The sequence below is a fragment of the Neofelis nebulosa genome, chromosome 12 (genome assembly GCF_028018385.1).
Source record: "Neofelis nebulosa isolate mNeoNeb1 chromosome 12, mNeoNeb1.pri, whole genome shotgun sequence".
NCBI classification, from domain to species: domain Eukaryota; kingdom Metazoa; phylum Chordata; class Mammalia; order Carnivora; family Felidae; genus Neofelis; species Neofelis nebulosa.
In genome coordinates this window covers 1901036-1926218 of record NC_080793.1, presented here as the reverse complement: position 1 = coordinate 1926218, position 25183 = coordinate 1901036, and the positions used below count along the sequence as shown (strand labels likewise).

At 64.6% G+C, this 25183-nt stretch overlaps 2 long non-coding RNA genes across 3 annotated transcripts; both read right to left on the bottom strand.

Annotated features, from left to right (window-relative positions):
- Window positions 1-11179: 11179 nt before the first annotated feature.
- On the bottom strand, window positions 11180-12766 carry LOC131491072 (uncharacterized). Its single transcript, XR_009251293.1, has 2 exons — window positions 12495-12766; window positions 11180-11926 (listed from the first exon to the last, which is right to left on the bottom strand). It is a non-coding gene; the product is annotated as an uncharacterized LOC131491072 (long non-coding RNA).
- A 22-nt stretch (window positions 12767-12788) lies between these two features.
- On the bottom strand, window positions 12789-18197 carry LOC131491071 (uncharacterized). Of its 2 annotated transcripts, none has more exons than XR_009251291.1 (4): window positions 17235-18197; window positions 16745-16856; window positions 14129-14632; window positions 12789-12866 (listed from the first exon to the last, which is right to left on the bottom strand). It is a non-coding gene; the product is annotated as an uncharacterized LOC131491071 (long non-coding RNA). The 2 variants fall into 2 exon arrangements; XR_009251292.1 differs by lacking the exon at window positions 12789-12866 and adding an exon at window positions 13163-13319 and having other exon boundaries at window positions 14515-14632.
- Window positions 18198-25183: the final 6986 nt, after the last annotated feature.

Below are 25183 nucleotides of genomic sequence, written 5' to 3'. Positions count from 1 at the left end.
GCGGCCCCCCGGGTGCCTTGCCGCCCCCCCCCCCCCGGAGGAGACACCCCGGTAAATGGTCTCCACGGCGGCCTCCAGCTTCATCCACGTCGCAGCAGGTGCCGGGATCTCCCTCCTTTGAAGTCTGAGTGATGGTCCACGGTGTGGACGGACCACACGTGACTTTAACCCATTCATAAAGTGACAGGCACTCGGGTCGCCTCCCCCGATTTACTGTTGTGAGCACGTGGTGAGCAAGTCTGGGTGCGCATCCCCGCTTCCCGTTCTGGGTGCGTGCGAGGCGGGGCCTCGCGGGGGCTGTGACGGGCATCCCCTAGTGACTGGTGACGTTTGACAGCTTTTCGTGGGCTTTCGGGCCCCTCGCACGTCTTCTTTAGAGGGATGTCTGCTCGGGCCCTTTGGCCACGTTCGCATCAGTGTTTGGGTTTTGTCGCTGAACGTAGGAGCTCTGCCCGAGGTCCGGACGTGGACTCCTTGGCGCTCGTGTGGTTTCCGAGCGTCTTCGCCCAGACGCGCCCTTTCCCCGCACCCCCGGTGCGCACAGGTTTGCGTTTTGACGCAGTTCCGTTGGTCTGTCTCCTCGCGGCCTGTGCCCCCAGCTTCTTCGTCCCCGGGGGAGCTCGGCGTGGACGGGCCCTTCACCGGACCAACGGCCGTGAGCGAGGCAGCCGGCCACGCAGGCACGGGCGGCAGGCTCGCGGTCCAGCGGGAGGGACACACGAGGGAGCCCGAGGATGAGTCATGGACACCGGGAACCGGAGGGAAGGGCTTCCCGGAGAAGGTGTCGAGCTTCTATGCTGAGGCCTCAAGGGCGAGGGACAGTGACCAGGGTCTTTGCTGGGGCTCGTCCAGCGGCACATGTGAGGCCAGGGCCGCGGTGAAAGCAGCGTCTGGGCAGGTGCAGGGGCGATGAGACAGGAAGAGGCAGCCTCTGGAGGCGCCCGGGAATCCGCCTGTGCGCAAACCCGGGGAGCGGGGAGGGGCGGTGAGGCCACACACAGGTCCTCTGGGGTGTGTCCACTCCCGTGGGCCCACCCACCTGCCCCTCCCCAGACCCCTCGGTACAGATGGGGAAACTGAGGCAGGCCGCTGGGGGTCGGGGGCAGCCCTGGTCGCGGTGGCTTCATGCCCCGTGGGCAGCACTGTGTGAGTCCCCCGAGGCCCAAAGGACCACAAACAGGGCTGCAAGCAACAGAAAGCTCTCTCCCAGCCCTGGGGCCTCAACTCTGAAAGCCGGTGTGGGATGGCCGCTCTCAGCCTCGCCCGGCCTCCGTCCTCACGTGGCCTCCCCTCTGTGCCTCTGTGTCTCCTCTTCTGAGGACGCCTGGCCCCGGACGCAGAGACACCCCCACCCCCGCCCCCGCCCCGATCTAGGATGATTTCACCCTGAGATCCTTGCCTGATTACACTCGCAAAGACCCTATTTCCAAATGCAGTCACTTTCTGAGGTTCCGGGTGGATGTGAACTGGGGGGGGACCCCGCTCAGTCCGCGGCAGGCAGCTCACCCCACAGCCTGAACCTGCACACAGCTCTCCCTTGCTCTGGTCCCTGCTTAAGACTGACAGTCCCCTGGGTCCCCAACAACAGGGCCAGCGCGCCCGGGCAGGGTCTCTCAAACCCACAGAGGCCAACAGAGCATCACACTGCTTTCTCACAGCTACGCGGCTTCAACCCCGACCCCCGGGGCCCCGGCTGACTCAGCGGGTGGAGGCTGCGACTGACTCTTGACCTCAGGGTTGTGAGTTCGAGTCCCGTGTTGGATGTAGAGAGGACTTGGAAATAAAATCTTAAAAAACACACACACACAAGGAGCGCCTGAGTGTCTCAGCGTGTCGAGAGTCTCACTCTTGGTTTCAGCTCAGGTCACGATCTCACGGTTCATGGGTTCGAGCCCCGTGTCGGGCTCTGTGGTGACAGCGTGGAGCCCACTTGGGATTCTGTCTCCCGCTCGCTGCCCCTCCCCCGCTCACTCTTTTTCTCTCAAAATAGGTAAATAAACTTAACAAATATATACATAAAAAAAAGCACAAAAGACAACCCCCCCCGCCCCGACTCCTGACCTTGGAGGAGTCCTGTGGCTCCCTTAGGCTCCTGGGCCGACCCACGTCTCTGCCATGGCACACTGGCCCCTGCCAACAACCCCTGACGGAGAGGCCCCTGAACCTTCCCGCAGGGCTTCTCAGCTTATCGCCTGCCACCTCCGGTCGTCCCACCAGATTCACCTGACGTCCTCCCCACAGCGAGCTCTGGAATGCTCCATGCCACGTCCTGATGGAGCAGGCGCCTCAGGCCCCCAGTAGTCACGGCAGGGAGCCCTCGTAGCCCGGGGCACCCAGGAAGCGTGGGGGACCTGCCTTGTGCCTGTAGAACCTACAGGATCCTTCGAGGGGGCCCGTGCTCCCCTTCGAGTGGTCGTCTCTGGGCCTGGCCCTCAGCAGCCCGGGCCCAGAGCCCAGCGAGAAACGTGCGTGTCCAGGGCCGGGGTCGGCACGTTGCCCTTGCTGTGCTTGGCCACGTGGCTGGCTGGCCTCACCCGCAGGCTAACCGGCCTGAGGACTCGGGTCCTCCCCTGGGGCAGGTGCCCTGGCAGGTGTTCCGGCTCTGCTGCCCCTTAGGCCACCGGCCTCGGCCCTCGGATAGTTTCCGTCAGAGGGGCTGGGGTACCGGGAGGCCAGGTTCCCGGCCGCATCCCCTTCCGTCCCCTCGGCTCCCAGGGAACAGCAGCCATGGAGTATCTCAGCCGAGCCACACCTGTTCCTCTGCACCTTCCCGACATCGTTAGCCGGGGGCCGAGGGGGGACGGCTGCTGGGGAAGCGGAGATGGGCAGACACGGACGGAGGGTCCTCTTGCCTCTTCCGAAGCTCCTCTTGTGACCTGCCCGCCTTGCCTGGCCTCTGCCCCTGGGCCCATGTGAGCTGGGTCCCAGAAGCAGCTCCAGGGTTAAATCCTGAACCACGAGACAGCACCCGTATGTAAAGAGACTCTCCCGATCCAGACTTCCTGGCACAGCCCCTGCCGTCACCCGGCCTCCTCCAGATCCCCGGGTAGATGGGAGGTAGCGGCGGGCCCTGCGCGGCCTCTCCGTGCCCGGGCCCTTCCCTCCCACTGCGGCCAGTGTAGGGACTGGCCTGGAGACGGGGCAGGCGGGTCCTGAGGGGCACCTGCCCAGACAGCCTCTGCTCAGTGCCCGGGCCAGGGGAAGGGGCCGCTTCTGGGAGTGCCCTCTCCTCAGACACCCCTGCTCCAGGTCACGCGGTCCCCTCTTTCTGGGGCAGAGCCCTGACTCTTCCCCCAGGGACTTGCTCTAATACCTGATTCCCACTCTGATCCTGGAGCCCCGAGCCACCCAGGCCCCAGCGCTGGCCGCAGTAGAAAGCGGGGGGCCGGCAAGACCCTCATTGCCCGTGGGTGGACTGTGCCGCGATCCCGCCATGCCTCCCGGGTGCTGGAGAGACAGATTCCCCCCCACCCCCCGCAAGGTGGGGGCGGGTCTGTCACCCTCCTCTTGACCCTGGCAGTGAAGCCCTTCAGCCATCTGGCAGGACAGCAGCCAGGTTCCAGAACCCGTTCTGAGCACCCCCTCCCAGGGCCAGTGTGGGCCCTCTCAGAGGCTGACCCAAGACCAGGATGCACACAGCAGGAAGCAGAGGGGACACCGGGACAGGAGGGACGGCCTTAAGGTGGCGGGGCCTCCGTGCACAGGGAGGGGGATCAGAGGGACGGTGCAAAGCACTCACCCCAGGGCTCCCGGGACGGGCCGTGTGTTTCCATCTCCGGCCCCATGACACTGTCACTCCTGGACACTGACGGCCTGTGTGAGGACCAAGTGGGTCAGGAGGCAGACACCAGCCACAGAAGTAAGGGGACACAGGTGGAGCCACAGAGTTAGGGCAGGAGAGGAAGGGAGAGGTGGGCGCAGTGAAGGGCTGGCATGGGGACCAATCGTGAGTCAGCAGGCAAGAGAAGGCAATCTAGGAGGGCTTCCTGGAGGCTGCCAACCCAGGCCTCACTGGAGGCCCCTTCTACAGGGCGCCTGGAACCCACTAGATGGATACATTGTCGCCTCACTCAGCAGCACAACCCCAGGGAGAGGCGCTGTCACAGTCCCCACTTTCCGGAAGGGGAAACGGAGCCCAGGGTGGCCAGGGGGTACCCAGAGCGCCCGTCTACAGTCTCCCCTTCCTCTCCTCCAGCCCCCCAGGCGGCAGCTTGTCCAGGTCCCCAGGTGGCTCCCTCTCCGGGGGGACTGGCTGCAGGGCCCAGCTCCCGGACCATCTCCCCCACCCCCCCCCCACCAGCTACAAGCTCCCCCAGGGGCCACATCTACTGCCCCGAAGCCACCTGCGTCTCCCCTCCGCCTTCCCACCACCTCACTGGCTCATCTCAGCAGGGAGAGCCCCAGAAACCGGGGCCCTGCTGACCCCTCGCCTGCCATGACACCTATGACGCCTGCGTCTAACCAGCCACGAGGGTGAGCTCCTAAAAATAACCATAACCCACAGTACCTTCTGCTTAAAGCCCTCCGGACTCCCCACACCAACAGGACCAGGGTCCCAGTGCCTCCTTGAGGCCCGGTGGGTCCTGCATGAGAGGCTCTGCCGGCCACCATGATGACCGTCCTGCACCGGCCCCCCTGCTCCCCCACAGCCTTGTTCCCTTTCTTTCCGTTTCTCGGAGGCACCAAGCACCCTCCTGCCCCAGGACCTTTGCACAAGCTGTTATCTCTGACACAGCTCCGCCCCTGCTCTTCTGGTCACTTAAGTCTCAGGGGGCCTTTCCTGGCCACCCCAGGGTGGCCACGTGTGCCGCTCCCAAAGCCTGGGTCTCAGGTGTGTGTGATGAACCCCTCAGAGCAGAGCCTGCACGCACTCCGTCCTCTTCGAACGAGTGTGTGAGTGAGGATAGGAACCACCTTCACCCCAGGCCGAGAGGCTCTGGCTGGCCCCTCTGCGGGTGGGTGTGCCTTCTGTCCTTCCAGGGATCCTGAGGGACCCCTGCCCAGCTGCAGGTTCTGAGGGGGCCAGACGGCTGGGAGCACGCCGAGGGGCTGCTCGGGGGAACCCCTTGCCCACCCCAGGGGCTGTTTCTTGCCCTGACCCTCTGGGGTTCAAAGGGACCTTGGGGGGCAGACCAGACCAGCAAGAGAGGAAATCCTTGTATTTGTGTTTATTTCCTGGTGGTTCATTGTGAAGCAGCTGGTGGGGGGGGGGGCTCCTGTTAACTCTTTCTCCCCTGAATTTAATTGTCCCCCTTCCGGCCAGTCTCCTCGGGCTCCTGGCGCCTGGGGAACTGCTTTCCTGAAGCCGACTCCCAGTGGGGGGAGGGACTTAAAAGCACAACAAATCAAAGCCACGGCTATAGATAAGCCCAAGTGTGGAGTCTGAACCCGGAAACGTGCCCCCAGGCTGGTTCCTAACGGGGGAGGGGGGCAGACCAGCAGCCAGGGGCTGGGCTGGGACCCTGGGACCCGGAGGGGGGGGGGGGGACCCCTCCCGGTAGCTGGGAGGAGCCAGGCTAAGCCCGTGGGTGGCTCTGGGGATCCGGGGCCGGGGGAGTGCGTCCGCGCAAGTTTTTCCCATGACCTCACCCGGAAGGGCCGAGCACGGGAGGTGAGCCACCCCCTGGAGCCGCTGTCGGGCCGGGGGTGGGGGGCTGCCAGTGCCCCCGCGTCTTCTTCCAAGGCTCCTGGAGCAGACAGATCCGTGCAGGCGGTCCTGAGCCCCCCACTGCCCTCGTACCCACCTGCCCGCAGCAGGCCAGACCACCCGGCACGGCCTGTGTGGCCCACGGCATGGCTCCCCTGCAGCCGCTGTAGAAATGCAGGCCGGGGCTAAGCAGACGCAGGGGCCCCGCCCGGGGGACACGGGCGGCCCCACGGAGGGTCCCTCTGGGCCGGGCAGAGTCATCCCCGTTGGCAAAAAAGGAAACTGAGGCTGGAGGAGGTGGAATGACAGCCACAGGCGGGGGGACAGATCTGGGCCAGGCCTGTGACCGCCAGTGACTGCCTCTCGCCAAGTGCCCTCTGGAGATTGGGGACCTAGGCGGCCGGGGTGGGGGGCGCCCGACACAGCCAGAGAGGTAGCCTCCCTCTCCGGTCGCCCCCACCCTCCCCTGGAGGGGCTGGACTCCGCCCCCGACTCTGTTCTCACAGCCCCGACTCCCACACTGTTCCCGCAGAGGCGACCCCCACCCCCACCTCCTGGAAACACCAACCAGATGTTGGGACTGCGGCCTGTTGGCGGGGGGGGGGGGGGGGCAGGAGGAAGTGGCTGGGCGGGGGGAATGTCGGCCAGGAGTGCAGGCAGGCCTGGCAGGGCTCAGAGCTGCCCCGGGGCCTTCAGAGAGAGAGACAGACCAGAGCCCATGCTGCCCCCCCCGCCGTTCAGATGGCGGGGGGTACCGAGGACCTGGGAGGCCCCAGGGCAGACCCCACCCGGGCTGGGGGAGCACAGGCCTCCTTTGGGTCCCAGCCTTGCTGCGCCTCTGCCCCCCGGAGCCCGCCTGTCCGCAGGGGGGCACCCTGGCGGTCACCGCGGAGTGTGGGTGCTGTGGGTGCAGGCCCCACCCGACCCGTGGGTCATCACGGAGGCACGGAGTGCCTGCCTCTGCCCGGGGACACCGCGGCCTCGCGTCACCACCTGCCCCAGAGCGCCGTGTCCTCCAGACCCGGGCCCCGGAGTCTGACGACAAGCCCGTTCCTGCCCCGCACGTGCAAGCATACGTGTGCAAACGCACACACGCACACACCCACCCACACACGCGTGCACCCGCAGCACACACGTGCTTCAGGACACGCACACTCACACCGGCACATATGCGTGTGGGTCACACACACGTAAAACGCTGCACACTCACCTCCCCGCAAGCCTGTTGCAGGATCTGTACCGGGTGCTGGTCAGGGAGCGGGAGGGACCCAAGAGGTGACCGCGAGGCTGCGTGATGCCCAGGGCGGAGGTGGGGAGACAGGGCACCGGCCCAGAGCTCCCGTGCCCCCCAACCTGCTCCCCGCACAGAAGGGCCAGGGCCAGCTCCCCAGGGACATCTAGAGGCACCTCCTCCCCAGGGTGGGCCTCCGCCTGGGCAGGGTCCTTGAGAACAGGACCCTCAGGTCCCACGCACAAAGTGCATATGTCACCGGATAAACAGTCGCCGGGTATTTCCCGCCTGACCCCGGCCTAAGCGCGTGAGTGTGCACGACCCTGTGCCTGGGAGACCGTGGGAGAGCGCTGTGTGCGTGCGAGCGGGCCCAGCCGGGACCCCGCAGGAGCCAGGGCATGGCCGGCGGCCGGCCTCCCCCTTCCCGGTTTGTGGGGCGGGCTGGGGGCCTCCCGCAAGGCTGTGCCCCTTGCTGGTGGGGTTCGGGCCCTGCCGGCACCTGGGCTCTGGCCGCACGGGGTCGGCTCCTACTCAGCTCCGCCGGCCTCTTCCCCACCGGCCCACGGCCCGGCTGCCTCCCAGCCTGTGCCGGGAGGGGACCTCCCCGGGCCCCACAGGCCTGACGCGTGGTGCACGCTGGGCAGATACTCGAGGAGCGAAGGGGTGAATGCCCACACGAAGGAGCCAAGGGCAGGAAGGTGGTTCAGGCCCAGGAGGGAAACGCACGGCCCATCGCCCTGCCCCTTCCGGAAGGGCCCTGCTCTGCACCCCTGCCCCCCCCCCCCCCCACCTCCAGGGGACCGGCCGTGGCTGGCCTCCGACCCAGTGTGCCTGTGCCCTCCCTGTCCGTCTCCCGTCCCGTGGACGCAAGCTCCTGGGCCCCCAGAATTGGGAGACTGGCCCGACGCACCCGGGCCCGAATCTGTAACCACTCAGGTGGGGGGCTGCAGCTGTCGCCCCGTCCAGCGTCCCTGCTTCGCCGCTCCCTGGAGGGGCCGTGGGGGCAGGGCGGAGACGATGTGACGGGAAGTGAGTCAGGTGCCCAGTGACCAGGCCCAGACGGCCACTCACTGGCTGTGTGACCTTCAACAAGTTGTTCACTGTCCACGGGCCTGTGAGTAGGGAGACCGTGGCTCCCTGCTGCTCCTGCTGTGCTGGCCTGTGACCCCGTGACCGTGACCCGAGGCATGCAGGGTGGGCCCAAGTGAGCCTCCCGCCCCGTGGGAAGCCCTGGTGAGGTGGAAGGAAGGCCGGCTCCAGCCAGCCCGGGGGAAGGGTGAATGCAGGGATGCCCCGGGAGCTGCTCATTGTGGCCAGGCCCACGGGAAAGAGGGAGGAAGTTGGGGGGTGGGAAGCCCTGCAGACCCCAAGCAGAGAGAGAGAGAGACAGGCCGCCGCAGGTGGGGCAGAGGCCCAGCCTCCCGGCCCACCCCCCGGAGACGGGTCAGCGCCCAACAGGCCAGCTAGATAGTGGCAGCCACTGAGGGGAGGCAGAGAAGGGGACACGGCCTTGTGCCTCGGGAGACTGGCGGCTGGGAACTCTGACACACCTGGGTGGGGGTGTGGGAGGCCCCAGGAGGCTCCCTCTAACCTCATGCCTGGGGGACATCTGACGATTCTCTGTTCGCTTCCTGGGGCCGCCTCAACAAAGCTCCACAAGCGTGGGGACTTAAAACAATAGAAATGTATCCTCTCCCGTTCTGGGGGCCAGAGTCCGGAGTCCCGGAGTGGGCAGGCCGCGCCCCCTCTGAAGGCTCCCAGGGAGGGTCCAGCTGCCGGCGGTCGCCGGCGATCCCCGGTTTCCTGGGCTCGTGGCCGCGTCCCTGCTCCCCGCCCCCGTGGCCTGCCTCCAGAGAGTCTGTGTCTCTCCTCCTCTGAGGAAGCCCCTCACTGCATTTAGGGCCCACCCTAGTCCAGGAGGAGCTCATCTCCAGATCTTTACCTTAATTACCTCTGAAAAGACCCTTGTTCCAAATCAGGTTACATCCTGAGGTCTCAGGTGGGCATATTTTGAAGGCCACAACTCCACCAACCACAAATACCACGGACCCTCAGTCCAGCACAAAACATGTCAAGTGCGGCCCCTCGCGGGGCACCTCATCGGGCCCCCAGCAACCCTCAGGGCAGAGTTAGCTGGGGAGGGTGTGGAGAAAGGAAAGGACACCTGGAGGACGGAAAGGCAGAGACAAAGGCCAGGAGGCAGGGCGGGGGCGCCGAAGGAGAAGGCCGAGGCCCAGGAGCAGGTGGGCCCTCCCTGCCCCGCCCCTCCGGTGACTGTCAGCTGCGTGAGGCTCCTGGCCGCACGTCTGCACCTGTCCCCCTGTCCCCGCAGGTGGTGGCCCTCCTCGCTGAGGAGGTGGGAGGCCCTGGGCCCTGCGGCCCAGGGGCGGGGACGGCAGTGGCCGTGGGCAGGGCCAGGGCACGGAAAGGAGACACCCCCCGTGGGCCCGAGGGCCTGGGAAGCCTGTGGCAGGTGCGTCCCCAGCCCCCGCAGCCCAGTCAGGGCCGGGCTAAGGTTTCCCGAGCTGGTGCCGGGGCTGGGCCGGGGCCTCCCCAGTGTGGGCCGGCCCGCGGCCCGGCTCCCAGGGCGCCGCAGAAATGTCCTTTTGTTGGCCGAACAAAGCAGCTTTGAGCCGGCCCTTATCTCGGGCTGTGGTGAGATGGGACACCACCGGTCGGGGCAGGAGCCAGTGGGCCGGCTTGGACGGGAGCCCCCCAGGCCAGGGGCGGCAGGGAAGGGCCGCGGAAAGGGGGTGAGGACAGGCTGAGCTGCTGGGGTCTCCCACCGTGAGGGGTCTGTGTGGGCTCATGGAGGGCACGGCGGGACCATCGGATAAGGCCCAGGCAGACACAGGTGGGCACAGTGGGCACAGAAACACACAGGCTGGGCCGGGATGGGGGTGACGGGGGCCCAACGGGCCCAGGGCTGCTCGCCCCTGATTCATGCCTAGATCCCTCTGCGGACAAAGCCCCTGACCCTGGACACCCTGAGAACAGGGCCAGGAAAAGTGACCTTCCGGAGTCCTCGGTGCCCAGCCTGCGGCCAGCCCAGCAGTGTCCCCGGGAGCTCAGAGGCTGAGCCAGGTGGCAAGGCGAGGTGCCAGCCAGACTGTGAGCTGGAGGGGACAGGAGGTCAGGACCCCTCATTCCATCCCACGTCTGTGACCGGCTCGGGAGCGGCCGCCCCCGATCTGTGTGGCGAGCTGGAGGGCCCCAGGGAGCCGCAGACTCCCTCCCCTGCTACGTCAGGACCCACCTCTGGCCTCCTCGGTGGACGGGTCACCAGGAGGGACCCCGGTGGAGAGGGGTGGAGGTCGGCCGGAAGCACAGTGACTCGACCCCATCGCCCCAACACGGGGGAGACGGCACAGGCAGACTGTGTCCGCACAGGCCTGCAGGGCGCTGGACCCGAGCACGTCGTCCGACTCCTCCCCCAGGAAGCCCTCACTGCCTGCCTCTCTCTCTCCCTGGTCTCTGTGTCTGGTGCACAGTGAGGGAAACATCTACCGGCTGAGTGAGGGAGGCGCAGGGGGGCCGCTGGCCCAGGGAGCGGGGGCTCCAGCAGGAAGCTGTCTCTGTGGGCCCAGACACTGCCCGGCCCCTCCTGAAGGTGGGGACAGGGGAGCCTGGGCCCGAGCTCATCCCCTCCGAAGACGGGTCTGAGGCTGGAGTGGGGGTGCCCTGCCGGGTGACGGCCACTCCAGGCAGACACCCTCCCTGCTCCCCAGACTCCTCGGTCACGGAAAGCCACCCTGGGGGCTCAGTGGGGCTGGGAACAGGCAAGACCAACCGCCCAGGGTCGGGGCAGGGGCCCCGCCGGCCACGCTCAGCGGCTGTGATTAGGTCTAGTTGGAGACGAGCCCCAGAAGGACCGCTTTGTGCCATACGGAGCACCTCCCAGACAAGCCCCCGGGGCTGGCCCTCCGCTGGCCTCCCCCAGTGTAGAACCTCCCCGGGGCCCCGAGGAGGGGGTTGGCCTCACGTAGCAAATGGTCCCCTTTCACCTGTGATTAGGGTCCTTCTGTTTTCCTTTCCTCCGCCTCCCCGTGACTTTCCCGCAAGCACTTTTGGGCATAAAAACACCTTCACGGGCATGACAGTCGCTGGACGCCTGCCCCGAGCTCCTAGTCCGGAGGGGCCTCGCGCACAGGCTCTCGCCAACACGGGCCCCTGGACTGGAGACGGTTTCTCCCCCAAATTCCCAGGCTGGCTTTGTGACCCTGGCATCTCTGGGGCCGGGCGGGAAACAGCCTCGCTGGGTCGTGTGCTTCGCTGACTTTGACCAGGGGACACTCGCCGGGTCATGCAGAGGCTTGATTTTATTTAGCACGGAAACAGTCTCGCGCAGACGCAGCCCCCGCGTCCTGGGAAATGACGGTCCCCGTGGGGCACTGGGTGTGGTGGCCCGCGTGGCGGTGGGTTCTGCGCGCACCCTGGCTTTCCAGAGAATGTCCTAGCGGAACCACGGAAGGACGGAGGCAGGCGGCCCCAGAGGCAGGGCTGGCAGAGGGCCCCGAGCCCGGCGGGGTGGCCGGGGAAAGCGACCGCGGCGGAAAGGCGACGTCCGGGCGTGCGGCACCTGGGAGGCCGCCACCCTCCGCCTGCTGTCCCGAGACCCCTCACAGAGGCCTCTGTGGGCGTCCCCTCGGTTTGCGGGATCCTCTCTTGGGGCGCCCCCTGAACGGTGCGGCTGTTCTGGAAGACTGGGTGTCGTCGAAGGCCTTGAAGCTCCACGGGCTCTTTGCTGCCGACTCCCTGCGCCCCCAGCCCCACCGGCCCGAGTTGTCAGCCTCCAGCCTGGGGTTTGCTCATCCCGTGTCTCTGTTTTCATCTCCCCCCTTCGTGAGTTCATCCCTCTGCAAATACGTTCGAAGACAGAGCCTGCTGATCTCGTCACCTGCGCTCTGTGTGACTCGGCCACAAGGGAGAGAAGGACGCGTAGAAAGTGTCGTGACGGGGGCTAGACCCACAGACAGAAGATCAGCACTTCCAATGCGGGGGCGAGCAGTCCCGAGGAAGCCGGAGGCATGATGGGAACGTGGGACGAGCTGCAGGCAAAGGCGGTGAGGGGACCGGCCAGCCAGGAAGGGACGTAGGGAAGGGTGTTCTTGTCAGAGGGAACAGCCAGTGCGAAGTGGTAAGGCAGGTTGGAGCGAAGTGAGGGAGGGGGCTCTGGCCGCTCCACAGAGCACAGTGAGGGCAGGGAGGGGGCCCAGTTAGAGGCCCCCAAAATAATCCAGTGGGTGGGGACAGAAAGGGTGCTTTATGGGGCGCCTGGGTGGCTCAGTCGGTTAAGCGTCCGACTTCGGCTCAGGTCATGATCTCACGGTCCGTGGGTTCGAGCCCCGCGTCGGGCTCTGCGCTGACAGCTCAGAGCCTGGAGCCTGTTTCAGATTCTGTGTCTCCTTCTCTCTGTGACCCTCCCCCGTTCATGCTCTGTCTCTCTCTGTCTCAAAAATAAATAAACGTTGAAAAAAAAAAAAAAAAAAAGAAAGGGTGCTTTGTGGCTTCATTCTGAAGTCTGAGTCGGTGGGATTTGCCAGCGGTTGAAGAAGGGGGCGGTTGAAGCCCATGCAGGGGGCGGGGGGGGTGCCCCAGACCGAGAGGGATGCTCACCGGGCACAGGGGAGGTGCCCGCTTGGTGCCGGGCGCTCGGACAGGGGCCTCTGTGGAGAGAGGTCGCGGCCAAGACGCCAATGTGGGGTTTAGAGCCCAAGGTCAGTGGTCATAGCAAAGGAGGCAGGGAAGGGGGCGGGGGCCGGGAGGATGGAGACCAGAGGCCACGCTGCCACCGGGGCACCTTGGACAGCACGAGTGTGTTCTCCACCAGCTCTGAGACCACAAGGCAGACCAAGGCGGGCAGGGCCTCACTCCACCCGGGGGTGGGGGCTCTGGGGGTGGGGGGAGTGTCTGGGGCCGCCTCGCTCCAGCCTCTGCCCCGTCTCCGTCTCCAAGTGGCTTCTCCTCGGTGTCTGCGTCTCTCCCTTCCTATAAAGACACTTGTCACTGGATTTAGGGCCACGCTGATCCCGGGGGCTCTCATTTCAAGGTCCCCAACTTGATAACATCTGCAGAGTCCCTTTTCCACATAAAGTCACGTTCGTGGGCCCCAGGCATCAGGAGGTGGATACATCTTCCTGAATCCTTGGGATCCCCCCCCCCCCCCCCAGCACAGCCTTGTCACCCGAGGGCAGGAGGGCAGGGAGGGGACGATTGCCGTGTCTCTCAGAGAGGATGGGTAGAGCACCAAGGAACAGCCCCTGGGCCCAAGACGGGGACCCGAGTCTGGGCTCCTTCCCCCGCCCCCCGCACATGCCCCGTCCTGCCTGGAGGCGGTGTCCCCCTTCCCCATGTGCTGAGCATGGCCTTGGGTCCAGATGTGCAGGCCCGAGGTAGGAGAGGCCCTGGAGCTGAGGACGGGCTGGACTCTGGTTCCCCATCCTGTGGGAACAGGCCCAGGCTTCAGGGTCCCCACGGGATCGACTGAGCCCCTTCCGACACCAGCCCAGCGTGGGCACCAGGGTGGGCAGGCTGGTCCAGGACCCGCCCCCGCGGGACTGCTTTGTCCTGTAGGACAGCGTGGCCATCCTGGGGGCTCTCCCTCACTTGGGGATCTCCCCAGACAAGACCGCATTGTCACCAGTGGTCCCACTCCAGAAAGGAGGACACAGAGCCAGGACCTCCGGGGGCCAGGCCAGGACCAGAGTGTGGTCTGCCTTGGAGCACAGGACCTTTCAACAGACCCAATGCACCCACCAGCCCCTCCACTGCACTCACAGAATAACCCATAAAAAGAACCCCGGGCGGGAGAGGGAGCAGGGAATTGAACAGAGGGGCTGTCTTCTCCGGGCCGCCTCGGGCTCCAGAGCAAGGAGGCATCTCTCTCTGGCGGGTCGCGGGGACGGGGTGGCGGGGGGGGGGGGGGGGGGGGGAGTGCTCCCAGGCATGGCCCCAGTGGCTCCGGCAGGCCGAGAGGGAATCAGCTTACAGAGCACCCCCACCACTCTCTTTGAAGCTGCCTGGTCAGGCTGGCAGGAGGCAGGAGGCCACAGTCAGTGGCCTCCCCACTCCAGGGACGGTGGCAGAGAGATGCTGGGGTTGGGGAGGGCCGGGGGTATCCCCCTGGGGCTCACACGGTGCCCCCGAGGGCCAGACCCCGGGTGCTCTGGGGCTGGGTCACCTCTGACCCCCTGTAGCCTCCCAGCTCCAGCCCTGGGACCCTCACGTCGCCCCAGACCCCTCTTGCTCACCTGCCGGGGGGGCTCGGTCACACCCCTGGAACGCACGGGCTCTTCTCTGAGAGCCCAGGCTTCCTGCGACCTCCCCCCACCCCGTGAGCTCCTTGTGGTTCCGGCACCCGCAGACCGTTCCAGAGCCACGCCAGCCGGAGCTCTGGGACCCACGTCAACCAATCAAGTTCTCAAAACCCAGATGAGTCCCGGTCTTGGCGCTGTGCCTCCCCGTCCTGTGGGCGGCTCCGCCCTCCACCCAGAGCCCAGAGACGGTTCCCACGCTCTGCTAGCTCTGCCCTCGGGCCTGGGCTCGCTTGGCCCCGGGCTGCACTCTCCCTCGCCGTGTCCCTAATCCCTGCCCACACCTCCGAGAAGAGCACTTTTGGGAAACCTCCTCAAATCACCTGCTCGCACAGCCCGCGTGCCTCCTGGCCTCCGGACCGTCGGCTCTCCCCTCCGAGCAGCTCGCACACGCACCCCCACTGGATGTCCGAAAGGCGCTGGACAAAACGCAGCAACATCCTTGATTGTAAAAAAAATCACACTAGGGGCGCCTGGGGGGCTCTGTCGGTTAAGCGTCCGACTCTCGATTTCGGCCCAGGTCATGCTCTCGCGGTTCGCGGGTTCGAGCCCCGCGTCGGGCTCTGTGGGGACAGCTCGGAGCCTGGAGCCTGGAGCCTGCTTCCGATTCTGGGTCTCCCTCTCTCTCTGTTCCTCCCCTGCTCATGCGCCCTCTCCCTCTCTCTCTCTCTCTCTCTCTCCTCTCTCTCTCTCTCCCTCTCTCTCAAAAATAAATAAACTTAAAAATAATCATAATAAAATCTGACTGGACAAATACTCCCTTCACCTGATAAAATATCCTACCCCCAAACCAACGTCTTGCTCGTTGTGAATCTTCTAGAAGCAGAGCTGTGGAAGCCAGGAGCCGGACTTCCCACACCGCACCACCCACACCGCACACTGTTCTGAGGCCCGGCCCGCACAATGACAGGAGAGAAAGGCGTAAAGTCAGAGCCGCTGGGAAAATGAGGAAATTATCATTATTTGCAGATGATTTTATTAAGCACCTGAAAAACAGAAAGATTTCAAACAATAAAAGAATTCCTTGAGACGGCAGGGACAAAACCAATCCCCTCCGTGTCCACAAACATCAGCTGGGTAGGTGGGGCGTGAGAGAAAAGAGCCTCTAAATGATGGTTATAAAAATGATAAAAGGGGCGCCTGGGTGGCGCAGTCGGTTAAGCGTCCGACTTCAGCCAGGTCACGATCTCGCGGTCCGTGAGTTCGAGCCCCGCGTCAGGCTCTGGGCTCATGGCTCGGAGCCTGGAGCCTGTTTCCGATTCTGTGTGTCCCTCTCTCTCTGCCCCTCCCCCGTTCATGCTCTGTCTCTGTCTGTCCCAAAAATAAATAAAAAACATTAAAAAAAAAAAAAAAAAAGATAAAATACTTGAAAATCAGTAAGAAATCAGTAAGAAACATGTCAGATTCGCGTTGAGAGAGTTTCGCACGCAACCGAGGGTCACGGAGGAGGGTCTTGGCACGTGGGAAGGCCCAACCTTTCAAGGCCGACTTAATAACATAATCACGTCAATTCTCCTTAATGAATCCATCGTTATTAGGACACTTTGCTTTTAAAGTCTCACAGGTCTTTTTTTTTTTTTTAATCTTTTAATGTCTGTTTATTTTTGAGGGACAGAGAGACAGAGCGTGAACAAGGGAGGGGCAGAGAGAGAGGGAGACACAGCATCCAAAGCAGGCCCCGGGCTCCGAGCCGTCAGCACAGAGCCCGACGCGGGGCTCGAACCCACAAACCGCGAGATCATGACTTGAGCTGAAGTGGGACGCTTAACCAACTGACCCACTCAGGCGCCCCACACAGGACTTATTTCTAAATTAAACAAACTAATTCGAAGGTTCACGTGGAAAACTGAATAAGCAAAAACAACCAAGAACATTGTGGGGGAAAAGAAGGATGTGTGACTAAGGACCAGATTTGCTGGCACTCAACAGGTGGTGCTCATCTCTCTGTCTTGTGAGGCAGGCAGCCCAGGGCTGTGGGGACTCCACGGTGTCCCAGACTCACAAGGAGCCCTCCATCTCTCCACCCCACCCTCCTGTTGTGTGGTTTCCCTTCCGAGTTTGCCCGGTGGCCCAGCAGGGCTGCTGGAGCTCCAGTCATCACCCCTATGTCCCAGGCAGCTGGAAGGAGAAAGGAATGCATGCCGTCCGCCACAGGGCAAGTCTTCGAAAGTGCTGTACCTCACTTCCTCTCCCCTCTCACCGACCAGAACCTAGTCCCCGTGGCCGGGCCTGCCTGCAATGAAGCAGGGAAATGCAGATGCTTAGTGCTTTGTTGCCTCAAATAAAATCAGGCTACAAAGAAGGAAGAGAGAAGGTCATGGACGTTGGGGTGGGCTCCTGGGGTCTCTGCCAAAGGAGGGACGGGCCCCTCAGGCACGACAACATTTATCAAGCTACGATGATTCGAGCAGTGTGATACTGCACGAGAATGAGCGGGTGAATGAATGGAACAGAATAAGCCCAGAAACAGACTCGAATACACAGGAGAGTTTGGCGTGGGACACGGACGGGATTTCAAATCAGTGAGAAAAGATGGGCCACTCAAGAACCCACCGACACCCGGGGAGGCAGACAGCCATCTGGAAAGAACGAAGCTGGGTCTGTAGTCTCACAAAATAAATTCCAAACGGGCCAGGTTCCAAGGTAAACAGCAAAACCACAAAGCCTAGGAAAAAAAAAAAAAAAACGACGTGGAAGAGATTTCTTTATAAACCTGAGGTGAGACCTTAAGCGTGCCACAAAGTACCAAGACCAGTACAAAGACCACATCCACAAAAATGTTTCTTAAGCTCAAATACATAAAATAAAATTTCTGCGTAACAACAACCCCCTGAAGCGGTCAAGGTCTGCCGTTTAGCAACACGGAGAAGCTACGTATCCATGGAGGCAGAGGGCTCATTTCCTTCATATGTAAAAAGCTCCAACAAATCAATAAAGAAAAGTTAACTCAAGAAGGGAAGAAATGAAAACGCAAAGGGCATGAAGGAAGGGTCCGCATGAGAGGGGAAAGCTCACGGACGTGTGGAAAGACGCTCAGCCTCACTGTCGGTGACAGACACGCTCCCAGAGCCTCGATGATCGCGACGACCGCCGGTTCGCCTGTGTGACCGGCCACGGCTTTGTTACGCACGGCTGCGGGCCGTGAGGACCCAGGCTCGGCCCCGTCTGTCAGAGCTACCAATACGACGTCTGACCCAGCGGCCCCGCTTCTGGAGAGGCATCCTGCCCACTGGTGGTCCTGGGCTGGCCAGAAAAAAACCCAAAGTGCCCATCAGCGGACTGTACAAACCACACAGCGGAACATTCCGCGGGCAAAGGAAGGCGTCCACGTTTTAAGACAGGGCCATTTGTGCGGCTGGCCCGGTGGGGCACAGAGCGGGCTCCAGAGGTGTGAGGGCACAGCGAGGATGGCCGGGGAGCCATGCGCTCCACAGACACACGGGGCCCGGGCCCCCTGGCTGCCTCCGGTTCAGGAGCTGTGAGCCCCAGACGTGCTGGAGAGAAGCTCTCCTCGGCACCGTCCGGGCCCCACCGCGATCTGAACTACAGGAAGGCATTTCCGTTGGAAACACAAGGGCAGAGGGAAGCAGGCAGCAGCGGGGAGGGGGGTGAAGGCGGGCTGGGGTCTTGTCAAAGCCGGGCCACCTGCTCCAGGTCTGCGGATGCTGAGGGAGGAGGCGGGGGGCGGTGGGGTAGGAAGACACTGGCCCCCGAGCTCGGCCCCGGCCACGCAGGCCCGCAGGACTACGACATCAGGGTCACGTGTAGTGTAGAGGGCCAGACTCCAAGGAGGGGCACCTCCTCGGCCGGGGAGGGGAGGCCCAAGGAGCTGGCTGCCCTGTCCAGCAAAGGAAGTTCCCTTGGTGGCTGGTGACTCAGCCCAGAGATGGGGGCGGGGCGAGGAGACAGCCAGCCCCTCCCTCGGGCCCCCTTTCCGGGGGATCCTGGCCGGCTTCTTCAGCATCTCATTTGCATGTCCGTTCATCCTCTCCCAGCCTTCCCAGCCACCCCCCCCCCCCCCACTGGGGCCTGGCCCCCCTGCCAGTCCCCCCTCCACACACACACACACACACACACACACACACACACACACACCCTGCCCCTCCCCAGAGGGAAGGACAATGGTGGTGGGGAGGCGGTGGGGAGGGGTCTGGCTGGCCCGGCCAGGCTGGCGGGAACCATTGTGTGGGAGGCCCTGAGTGTTTGCATTGGAAGTGCCACTGCTGAATGGGGCACAAACATCCCAAGAATGCTGCCTGAGCCCATTGAGGGCCGAGCTCTCCGACACTGGGCCAGGCCGGGGCATCCTTGCCAAGCGTCTGAGTCTTCCTGTCACTCACACCTGTCAGGGCAGAAAGCGGAGAGGGATGAGACGGAGGGTTTGGGTGCCAGACAGGAGTGACCAAGGGCTACCAGGTACAGGGGTGTAGGTTGCGCACTGCACGACACCAGGGTGTGCCATTCACCTGGGTAGCCACACCTACCAGTGACCCTGCAGCCTCCCAGCGGTCCCTGAAGTAAAACGGGACAGGAGATCCTTCCCTGAGAGGCGGGAAGGGGCTTAGAGGAGATGGGAAGGGAGACGGGGCAGAAGGAGGAGAAGGGAAGGAAACTTGGTAGCCTGCTGACTGGCAGGCTGGGGGCCGCAGGGGGTCCCACACACGGTGGTGAGTCCGTCCCGCAGACCAAGGGGTGGCTGCTGGTTGCCCAGAACTTGCACCTGCTTCCTGTCTGTGGATTGGGGGTGGGTACCTGCCCCCCGGGGCATGGGGGGTGAGGGGGCCGGTAAACGTGGCAGTCAGTGCCCCAGAGAGTGCAGCCAGTCTGGTTGGCATTGTTCTCGGGGATACAGGCCCTGGGCTACACTGTTAGGAGCGGGGAGGGGCCCAGGGAGGGGCAGCTGGCAGAGGGAACTGGAAGGGCAAAGGCCAAGAGGCACGGCGGGCGTGGGGCGCGATGGCAACAAAGGGGAGCGCCTCCAGGGCACCGCCGACTGGGGGAGGCTGGCACACAGCGTGGGGAGACCAGGGAAGACACTGGCAGACTTGAGGGGAAAGGGGGCCGGGGGGCGGCCAGGAGCGGGGCGGGTCTGTCCACGTCCTCTGCCCTGGGGATGTCGCTCTATCCCGGAAGCAGGTTTTCTTTCCGTGGAGGCTGCGAAGGGGCTGGGGGCTGCAGGGTCCCGACCAGCCTTGTCCTGGGTGCGCGGCCCCCGCAAGGGGACATGCCGGCCGGGACAGGGGCTTGGATGAGGCCCGGATCCCTGGGAGGCCTGAGCTGGGGGAGGGCGACTCCTCCTTCCTTTCCGCGTGAGCCAGTGGCTGGGCCCCCGGCTGGCTCCCCTGGGGACCACGCGGAGAGGGATGGACATTCTCTGCCGCTCACGGAGACTCTCGCCCGCTCCGAGGGGACAGACGGAGAGGACGTAGCCCTCCCTGTCACACACTTGCTGTGCGATCTTGGGCCAGTGGCTCCCTGCTCCCTGCCTCAGTTTCTCACCTGTGACGTCGCGATGGCCGCCGTCCTGGCCTCTGCCGGGCCTCAGGCAGGACTCCGGGACTCTGGCTCCATCGAGTTGTCCGAGACGGTTCCCATCGGCGTCGGGACAGGCTCCCTGACGGAGGTGGCGCCGGGAGTGGGAACGTGGCCGCAGGCAAGTGGGCCGGGGCCCCCGGTGGTGCCGGGAAGGCCGCGCGTTCCCGGGGAGGAGGGGGACATCGAGGCACAGAGAGCACACGGAGTGAGGGAGGGAGAGAGGGGCAGGGGCCTCAGGAGCCCCGGGGGAGGCATGACGGGGGGGCTCAGTCCCGGCAGGGGAAGCAGAGGGCAGAGGGCGGGAGGACACGGTGGGGCAGGAAGAGATCACGGGGGCCCTGGCCACCAGGCCTGCCCAGTAGTGGTCGAAGCAACAGCCTGGCAGCCTGGGGTCATCCGGGGCACGCAGCCTGGGCTGCGGCTGGGGCTGGGGGGCCTGGCCCCCGTGTAGTGACATCTTCAGCAACAGCCTCTCCCTGACCACAGCCCCGACGTGACCCTGACCAGTGGAGCCCGTGCGCCCGCTAACCCACAGGAAGCCGAGCGCCGCTGGGCGGGAAGTCCTCTCTCCCCTCCTTCCCTCACCCGGGCCAGGCCCGCCCCAGCAGGGCAGCCCCTCGAAGCCCAGGAGCCAGCAGGGTGCCCCATCCCCGACACTCACGCACATGCGGCCTGGGCACTGAGCAGGTGGAGGCCAGGGCCCCCATGCTCTAGGGTTCCCCTGCCTCTCAGTGGTCCGTCTCCCATCCGTGAAGCGATGCCCCCCCCCCACCGAAGGGTGGCACTGAGCTTGAGGGGCGCCTGGGGACAGTATCTGGGATGCGGCAGGAGCCGCTGCGTCTGGGGGCGACGACTGGGTGGGTGTCCAGCCGCCCCGGGGCGGACAGCCCCCAGCAGGCGTCCAGGACCCCCAGGGCTCAGGACAGACGCAGGCAGAGGCTTCTGAACCACAGGCTCCCTCCGGTGCTGAGGTGGGCCCCACCTGAGGCAGTGCTACCGGGAGCCTGTCCCCAGTTTCGGGGGAGGCCCAAGTGCCAGTTGGGGCCGACCGGAAGCAGGTCTCAGCCCTGGCGTGGGACCCGGCCCAGCTCCTGGGCTGTTGCTGGGCACTGGGTCAGAACAGGGCGAAGGGAGGCCCGGCCCCGGGGTGAGGGGTCAGAGGGGCGGGAGGGGTGGGGTCGGGCCCAGATTCAAGCGTCAGGCGCCCCGGATGTGGGTGGGAGGGCTGCCCATCTGGACACAGCCGCCGGCGTGGCCCCAACCAAGGCCTGCTCCCCCACCTGTCCCCCCAGGCCTGGTCCAGACTTTGCCCGACTCCAGGGATGCCCTTGGGGAACAGAGACCCTTGGCCTTTTGAGCTGGGCCTCACCTTGCCCCACACCTAGGGCCTGTGTTTCAGAAAAGGGAACTGAGTCAGGGCGTCCGCTTTGCGGTGAGAGACCTGGGTTCGGACCAGGCCACCCCCTCCCAGAGCGGAGCTCGCTCACCTCCAGGGAAGGGGCGCCCCCGCCGTTCCCTCCTCATTTCTTAAGCTGAGGTGAAACTCACATAACGGAGAAGTGGCCGCTTGATTTATGCATTTACACGTTTATGTTTAAGATTTTATTTTTAAGTAATGTCGGCACCCAACACGGGGCTTGAACTCACGACCCTGAGATCAGGAGTCGCACGCGCTTCCGACTGGGCCAGGCAGGTGCCCCAAAAGTGGCCAAGTGAACAATTCCGTGGCGCCTGGTACGTTCTCTCCGTGGTGCAGCCGCCCCCACGACCTGGTTCCGGAACGCCCCCCTCGGCCTGCACCCGTGAACAGGGCTCCCTGTCCCCCAGCCCCTGGCCGCCACCCACGTCCTCGCCGGCCACGCGGACTTACCTCCCGGGACATCTCATACCCATGGCGTCCGGCTGCATGCGCCCCTCGCGTCTGGGCTTTTCCACAGAGCGCACCGCGTTCACGGTTCTTGGCGCCTCTGCGGCCTTCATTCGTTCCTTCTCGATACGTCCGTTCGAGCCTCAGGCAGAGCTCAGCCCGTCCCCGCGGGGTCAGCCGGGGCACCGGTCAGGCTCCGCCCGCACACGGCCCTGTGAGGGGGGCAGCACTGGCCCCGTTCCCAGGCGAGAACGCTGAGGCCCAGGGAGGTCAGAGCGGGCTTCCCCGTTGAAGTGAGGCATCGCTGTGGAGGGGCCGAGGGAGCCTGGCCCAGCGCGGACCAGCGGTGGGGAGAAGACGCCCGCGCCCCCCGGCCTGATGATCCCGGGCGTCCCGTGAGGACGCTGACAAGGCCACGGTGCCGTTTCTCCTTGGTCACCCCAGAACGGTCTCCGGCACAAAGAACAGAGAGTACCTGCGGGAGCCTCATGAGGCCCAGCACTGGCCAGGAGGCAGGGAGACTGGGAGGCCCGCCTTCCGGAGAGAACTGAGGCCGCCGAGGGGTTTGGGCAGAACGTCCAGGACCCGGGCCGCGCAAGGGAGAAGCTGGCACGTCCCCCTCGGGAGGCGAGCGGAGAAGCGGCCCTCGGGCGCCAGGCTCCTCCAGGCCAGGGGAGGCCCAGGTCTCCCTGCGGGGCTGGAGAGTCCCCACCCGAGACCGGTCCCTGGGGAAGGCAAGGCCCAGCCACGGCCGCTCTGGGAATGCCGTCAGGAGGGGGAGAGCGGCTCCCTGTGGGGACACCGGAGCCTGCTGAGGCTGCCAGAGGCGCTGCTCCCACAGGCCGGGTCCCCTCACCGTCCCCCCGCCCCCAGACCCTGTGCTCCTCGGAGGCTCGGGGCCTCGGAGCCGCCCCCACGAGGAGGCCTGTGTCTTACCCCAAGGTCAGCACGTGGTTTTGTCGGACGCCTGACCACCCAGGCTGGAGCTCCCTCCCCTCCACGAGCCCGAAGGTAGTACCCAAGGCCACCGACACTGGGGGCCTGGGATTCGAGTTTCTCCCAGGGGTAGACGCTCCGGGCTCAGTCCCTGCCCGCTCCCTCCCGCTCAGCCCAGCTGTTCTTGAAGAAGCCCTCACTGGTTCCCCGGGGTGGAGAAGCGATTCCTCCTGGCTGGTCACCGTGCTTGAGCCCCAGGACCTTTCTCGGGGCAGGGACGCCACACCCTGCCCCCATCTTCGTTAAGGCCCCCAGAGGCTCCGGCAGTGGGCGAGGGGGACACGGGTGGCAGGGGCCACAGCGCAGACCCCACAGCCGGTCTTACCGAGAAGAAACTCAGAAACCACTCGTGGTACAGCAGGTGGGCGCCTCGGCCCTGGCAGCGTGGCCCTGGCCGTGAGAAGAGGCCTCTTCCCGCCAGACTCCCTCCCTGAGCCCCTGCTACAGCTGCTGACCCAGGGACAGAGCCTGGAGCCCCAAGCCCCGGGGGCCTGGGTGGACGGCCTCTGAGTCTGGGGTGAGGTTGAGCCCATTAATCACATGATTTGGTAAGACGGTCCCCGCCACGGACCACAGACCGGAGCAGAACCACTGTTTTCCCACCGTTCAGCTCCCACGTGCGCGTGCGGTGCGTCCGTGGCTTTGGCCGCTCTGCCCGGCTGCCAGCCAAAACCCTCAGCTGCGGCCCCGCTGTGTTCTGCCCTGTCCACCGCCCACCACGGAAGAAGCATTTCTGACATTGCTGGAACTTTCCACCGACGTGACTTTGAACAGCTGCACGTTGTTCAGTTCACCAGACGCGCGGCGGCTTTCCTCGCCGGCCTCCCCGTGCACTTGGGTCGTTCCCAGCTTCTCCCAGTTATAAATAATGCAGCCGGAGGGGCCTGGGAGGCAGGTTTTCTGGGTTTCACGTTATTCCTTCAGGATAAACTCCCACAGGGAGAATCGCTGGCTCAAAACTATGAACATTTTATACTTGTTACTACACACGGATGTCAGAACAGATCCAGATTCCGTCCGGGACGGGGACGACCCTCTGCCAAGCCATCTTCTGCTCACGGGGCCGCCGCCCCCGCCCCACATCCCAGAGGCCCAGGAGAGGTGCGCCCTGGCCGTGCGGGCCTACATTGATGGGGCCCGACTCCACGTGGCTCACCCGATTTCCAAGAATTCTCACGGTATGGGGTGCCAGGGCCAGGTTTCCACTTTGGGGTGATGACTGAGAGGTCCCCAGAATCCGCTGGGGCCTGGGGTGTGCTGAGAAGGCCCTGGGGCTTCTGCACGGGGTCCACAGAAGGAGACGCTCTAGTTAGAGAGAAGCAGGCTGGGGTCAAGGCCAGGCCACCAGACCCAGAAGCAGATACGTGCCACTGGCGCCCCGGGGTCGCCTTGGACCAGTCCCTTCCCCACTGGGCCTCAGTTGCCCACGCACAGCTCCAACCGGCCAGCCGGGGCGGGGCGGGCCGAGCCACACGATTAGGGGTCGGGGAGAGGGGCTCTCGTCCACGGAGGGGCCCACGCCACGGCCAGGCCACAGGGGGCCCCGAGAGCTGGCCAGCGACCTTGGGCTTCATCTGGGGTGTCAAGTGAGAGCCAGTCCCAGCCCGTGCTGTGGGCTCCCAAAAGCCACACACGCCAGGTTCCCGATGTCAGGACCCTGAGCCTGAGAGCTGGCTCAGCAGCGTGGGGGCGGACAGGGACATTAAGAAGCCATCATTTCCTGCCCGTTTTAAACATTTTGTGAGACCCTTTGACCCAGCCCTTTCCTTTCTCCCTGGGCCTCCAGCGCCCCGTGGATTTTCCTGTTTACTGCACCCCAGAGGCTGGCCTTGACCTGGCTGTGCTGGAGCTAGTTCCCGAAAGAATTGTCAGATGCCATTTTCAGCCTCAGGCCCCCAGGTCCCAAGCAGCGGGGCTGGCTGGGGCAGGGCCCACACCCCAGGTCCAGGCCACACCGTCCCCTCCTTGGAGGCCCCTGCCGGCTTCTCCAGCCAGCCAGCCCCGCTTGGCTGTCCCTCCCGCAGGAAGCCGTCGAACCACAGCAGAGGAGGGGCCCTACCGGGGGCTCAGAGCCCCCGCCTCCTCCTCCTCCTCCTGTGGTCAAGGGCCCCCGGCTGAGCCACAACAGGCTACCTACCTGTGCGGCTGTGGCTCCTGGAGGCCTAAACCCAGCGCCCAGAGCAAGGTGCGAGGCGTGCCCCAGGGCGTGTTCAGTAAACGCCCTCCAGGTCTGAACGTAAACCAAGGGTCTCAGAGTCTGGGATCCAATCCTGATAAACACATTTTCGAGGGTCAGTTTCGTTTGGGAGGAGGGTGATGACCCCCACCTTCCAAACCCCAGGAAGAGCCCTGACTGGGAGACAGTGTGGCTCAGGGGCCATTTGGTGTCTCAGTGATCAGGGTGCTCCAGGGAAGGGCTCCATGCGACAGCGTGAAGAAACTGTAAAGTGTCTTCCTTTCTTTGTGAATTACTGCTCAATGCAGCTTCAGGCTGAAGCTTCCCAAGGTGGCCTGTGGTCCCGGCAGGGCAGACAGTCAGGCTGAAAGAGCCTAAAGTCTTCGTAGCATCCGGTGCTCTCAGCCCAGGCCTCCTT